Raw genomic sequence first — 6,000 nt, 5'->3', positions numbered from 1 at the left:
CTCGGTTTGGGGGATGGAATTTTGCATAGGAAAACAGGAAAAAGGCAAGTTCACAACAAGAACGAAAATCCGCACTGCAGTGAAAAGCAGATGTTTTATTTAATTATACACGCCATGTGCTGTTTTACAAAAGAGAAATTTCCAGAATCTTCTGGGGACCCGTCTGGGTACTTCGTAGTTTTTATAAGGGTGTCGGTCTATTTTAATGATCTAAACAGTGGCGGAGCGTAATACCACCACTCACGCATTTTCAGAAAGGAATACAAATTATTTAAAACAGTCTAAACCCCCGGAAGCTGCTCACAACAGTGATTCACTGTTCCTTGCTACGGTTTATAATTTTATTCCTTCTGGAAATTTTACATAGCACCATGTATCAAAGAAGGGGCCCCAAGGCTTCTCAGTTGGAAACAAATGACTCATGATGCAATTAGAGTCTCGAAGGACAGGGATTCAAGTTTTCCATCAGCACAGTCCCCCCCGTCCCCCCCGGCCCTTCCTAGATACCCCCCCCCCCCCTTTAGCGTTGGGTGTGGCCCCCTTCTCTCCGGCTCAGGGATTTACAATTCGGGTTTTGTGTTCAGAGCATACTGTAATGCCAGCGACTGATTAATTAATTCAATCTGCCCCTTCAGCACAATCCTTTGCTTATTTCTTCTCGTTGCAAGTGTTTCGGGTTGTGCTGCTAGACAGCTTGATAGTTTTAAAAGACTCGAAAGCAAAAATGCTTATTTCTTTCTTTGTAATATATATGTTGGAGCTGACTTGAAGGTGCGGTGCCATAAACCACCTCTCTACGGGTCACTGTCACAATAAACAGACCAACAAACCAGATATCCGCAAGGATAAACCGAACCATGTCTGATTACCGTTCTGGAGCAGCATCTCAGCTCTGTCTGCCAAGATGAAAAAGGTTTCACACCACGATCCCTCCATATTTTAACATTCGGTAACTCACAAATTTGGTTAATTCACGGTTAGGCCGCGCTGATGATGAAACCGCAGAATCGCCATGCAAAATGACTGTGGTGAACATTAATAAGGGCCTACATATCATATTGCGTAATAGTGAAATGAAAAAGCTGAACTATGACAAATGTCCTCAAACAGTTGGCTGTTAGACAGTTAATAATTAGAGGACAAGTTTGAGTATTTTTACAAGAGGCTCGGGACGCATGATTTTGGAAACCCATGCCAAAGGTCATACAAGAAGAGCACTCCAGTCTCTACAGCTGATATGTGTGTGAAACAGTCCAGCTACATTTAGATTAGCAGAGAAAGGCAGGCTGTACAGAGGGCTCCGATTCTGGAATTGTGGCCATATTTGCAGTTGCTAGGAGAGGGATCGGACAAAACAAATAATACGCTCCGTCTCAGACGAGGCGTTACCCAGCAGGGTAAAAGCAGCTCTTCAGATTGCATCTGTGCCCTGCAGAGGTGAGTCACTTTACAGTTTGACTTCACTCTTTTTCAATGCTGGTCCCTGATGGCTTGTTTAGTTATTTGGCAAGGGCTGGCTACTTTACACACCCCTCCGCTTTCCAGATGTCACCTCACGGAAAAGGAGACCAGGCTCTCTGTGAATATTCCTACCGTTCACTTGACTGTTTGAAAAGCAATTCAAATTAGATTGAGAGCAAGCAGCAGCCATGGCATTCTTTTTATTGCATAGTTGCAATATTTTTAACTTCAGGGTGTGTGGTTATTAGCTAACGAAGTCTCTGTTAGGGTGCGTTCACCGGAGGTCAGGAGCTGCTCTTCAGTTTCAGATGTGTGTCACATTCATATGAAACACAGGCGAGACCGGCCACAGTGTCTTTACGGAAAGAAGAGCCCCATCATCTGCTTGATCGAGTTATCTTTTGTCCTGCTGGAAGATATTCACAGTTGTGTACTGCTTTCTTCTGTAAAGACACTGAACTCGCGTAAAACAGTAACACTAAGAACCACTCCGAATGATTGCAAGCGATCGCATGCAAACAAAGGTAAAAGGACAGGAAAATAAAAACTATGGGAATGCAATTCAAACCTGCTTACTCTTACCGCTCTGAGGGAGCTATTCTGGAACCTCTTGGCTAATTAAAACAATACACCCAGTTGTACATATCATGGCAATCGACACACAAACGTAAATTCCACAGTAACTTTCACTTGCAGCTGCCCTGGTCCACAACCATGTTGAATTTGACACTAAAATAAAACGCCTTTGTGGCTGTTGACTACATTCTTCCATAGTTTTATCATCCCTTACACCCCCTCAGTCATGTTCAGACTGCACTAAAATAGAATTGGGTATGCGTTTACATCCCATTCTGTCCACTCTCCACTTCCAATAAAAAATCCACAACTGTGTTCTAAATGAGAACTGGCTGTCCATTTCACCACATTCTCCAGACCTGACTTTCCAAAAGCCAACTTGTTTGGGTGCTTTGTTCAAATGCTTGCAAATGACTGAGCCAGCATATGGGGGCACCTTTGGATCACTCAACATGAGTGTAGGTGAGGGAGAGAGATGTCACTGAGCAGGGGGGGTGGGGACAGGTGACCAAACAGATTACAGCCTGACTGCGTGTCTTGACTCTGCACAAGCCTGGTGCTGGATTACCCCTCAGTCCCTCAGTCAAGATCTAACCAACCCATACCATTGGAGCCATTTGGACCATAGCTACAGTTTATACAGCTCTGGTCAAACCAGAGTTCTGGTTTTGCATCACCCTATAGAATTAACACGTTTTGCTTCAAAAAGTCGAATGAAACCTGCTGAATAATGTTATGTTAACATATTGAAGTCGCCCTGGATAAGGGTGTCTGCTAAGAAATAAGTCCCTGACAAAAGTTTGGCCTGGTACATGCTTGCTTTTCTCATTCTGATACTTTGCAATAACCATAGTTTACCATGGCTTTCCACGTCGTTTCATTTGCTTTACGATGCCTCTCTGGGCTCTCTTGCCTGTGCTTTATCAAGCTTTCACTGTGCTTTATCAAGCTTTGCTGTGCTTTTACTGTGGGAAACTGTTAGAAGGGACCAAGAAACAGCAGAAATCATAAACATCTGACATAGTCACGAGAAAGGATTGTGCCGCCTCAAATTTACACAGGAGAGAATGGCAAATTCAATGTCTGCAGGCTTATCCAAGGGCAATGAAGGCTTTGAGCCGAGTGATCAAGACGACTAACAGTGCCGACATAGCCTCCCGTCTCCACTGATATCTTCAGATCCTAATCAGGTAGAGAATGGGGGCTGTTTACCCAAGAATCAGTGCTGAAACTCAAACAAGGTAAATAACAAATACTGATGATTGTGGCTCAATTAAACAATTTCTTTTGGGCGGGACCCCATGTTTTGGTTTTGCAGGTGGAAACACCAATATATTTGAAAAACCTGCCTTTTCCTTGACCACAGCCAGTGGATTAATGGGCAGCAGTGTGGAGTAGTGGGTAGGGCTCTGGACTCTTGACTAGAGGGTTGTGGGTTCAATCCCAGGCGGGGGACACTGCTGTACCCTTGAGCAAGGTACTTTACCTAGATTGCTCCAGTAAAAACCCAACTGTATAAATGGGTAATTGTATGTAAAAATAATGTGCAAAAAATAATGTAATTGTATGTAAAAATAATGTGATATCTTGTAACAATTGTAAGTCGCCCTGGATAAGGGCGTCAGCTAAGAAATAAATAATAATAATAATGTTCATGTAGTTTTTTTGTTTTTTTTAAATGCAAAACTGTTGGCCATAGCTGTACATTCCCTGCAGTCAGTATTGTACAGATCGCTATTAGTGGATGCTGCCCCTATGTGGAGCCTGCAGGTGAATGCAAATTACAGGTGACAGTGTTGCAGCCGAGCGATAGATGGCACCTGAGTTAGCGAAAGCAGAGTTTAATAAAGCTGAGTGAAAGCAAGGTGAAGCAGAGGAAAGCAAGCTCATTGAGCTAGACAGAAACATTGCATGAAGTATGCTAAATGCATATTAGAACTACGGGAGACTGTAGCATTACTGCACAGATCACCAAAATATGCATCACCTGGAATTTTAGGATTGAGACATAATTTAAACTACATGACTATCATTTAGATCTTTTATTTAACATTGCGTAATCAAAGAGACCTCAAAAACGATATTGCAACAGTCAACCGGAAGCCATAATAGTAGTAGAGTACTTCATGTTCGATTTCGAAATGTCACATTATATGTATATGGAAAACTACAAAGCGGTGTGTAATTCAACACGCTAATGTAACATTATTCAGCATTATTTCATTTGACTTTATGAAGCAGCATTTATTAATTCTACAAGGTGATGTTAAGGGCAGATATTAACAGTGCAGAATCATGTGGAGCTTTTGTGAGGTTTATTGGTGTCCACACCGCTGTCCAAATCATTCACGTGAAAATTGCATTGCATTTTAGCATCAGCACGATGAGGTTGCTGACATTCCTGCTAAGGCTAATTTTGTAGTGGTTTGATTTATTACTCATGAGACAAAGCAAACAAAGTATATGATTTATCATGACACTCAACATGTTTGCATGAACATCAAATTTGTAATAAGGATGTGCTAACACCTTGCTCACAATGTGTCTATTTATTGTTATCCATTATTAAAAAGGCTGTTTGATTACGTGATGTTAAATAAAAGATCTAAATTCTGTTCATATATTTATTATATCTCAGTTCTAAAATTTTAGTTGATGCAAAACTTTTGGCCTCAGCTGTACAGGTACATTCCCCTTTTAATACGTTTTTAATCAGAAGTTTATTAAAATGTGAAGCTTGGGACCATTATATTTGTTAGCAATGCGATATAATAGACCCAGTTTCCCCCTGCTCTGTGTGTATGATTAAACCATATTTAAACCACATGAAATTCAAAATATACCCCTACTAACTACAAAACACTGAAAAAGAAAAAAAAAACCTCTGATCCCTAATCGTGATAATCACTCATAGTTTCCTGTTAAAGGTTATCAGTAAAACAAATACAGTCACTCAGAAATGTAAACTAACAGTGACTATCAGTGTCTGCTCTCTCTCGGTCTCTTTTTTCAAAGTTGAAAGCACCACAACCTAATTGTGGGGGTTTCAAAGCATGAATCACTTTGAGATTTCAGTTCTGATTTCTTATCAGCCATCCGTTCTGATTTACATGTTTGTATCTTTTGTTTCCCAAACGTGTCTGCTGAAATATTCAGGGTATGGATTGCCTCTGGAAGAAAGTCTTCTAGAAAGTTCTGAAAGCTTGTACAGTAACATTGAAATATATATAAAAAGCCAACTTCCCCAGGCTTAAGGGGGCTGTGTGGTCCAGTGGTTAAAGAAAAGGGCTTGTAACCAAGAGGTCCCCGGTTCAAATCCCATCTCAGCCACTGACTCATTATGTGACCCTGAGCAAGTCACTTATCCTCCATGTGCTCCGTCTTTCTGGTGAGACGTAATTGTAAGTGACTCTGCAGCTGATGCACAGTTCACATACCCTAGTCTCTGTAAGTTGCCTTGGATAAAGGTGTCTGCTAAATAAATAAATAAATAATAATAATAACATACCTTTATCAAGGGAAAGTGTGTTTGAAAACAAACAGTGGAGGTAATTATAGGCTCTTGATGCCATGGTAACTACACTCACTAGTTTTATAAACACAAATGTGTATATATATTTTTTTTTTTTTTTTTTTTTTATAAAACTGCATAAAATACAAGCCCATCAATACAAACTCTACAGGAGTAACCATTTTTCAAAATGCAATTATTCTAAAACAAAATATGAAATAGCCACCGAAAACAGGGAACTAATGCATTCGTGGTGTTTATTTAGCATGCAAAACCTATGCAAAAAAAAACAACAAACAAACAGACACAGCCCTGTTCTACAATAACCAGAGATGAGTGCAGTTAAAAATAATGTGCAAAAAAAAATGTAATTGTATGTAAAAATAACGTGATACTTTGTAACAATTGTAAATCGCCCTGGATAAGGGCGTCTGCTAAGAAATAAATAAATA

The sequence above is a fragment of the Acipenser ruthenus genome, chromosome 45, assembly GCF_902713425.1.
Source record: "Acipenser ruthenus chromosome 45, fAciRut3.2 maternal haplotype, whole genome shotgun sequence".
In the NCBI taxonomy this organism is placed as follows: Eukaryota; Metazoa; Chordata; class Actinopteri; order Acipenseriformes; family Acipenseridae; genus Acipenser; species Acipenser ruthenus.
The sequence above is the reverse complement of the archived record's forward strand: the minus strand, read 5'-3'. Positions refer to the sequence as shown.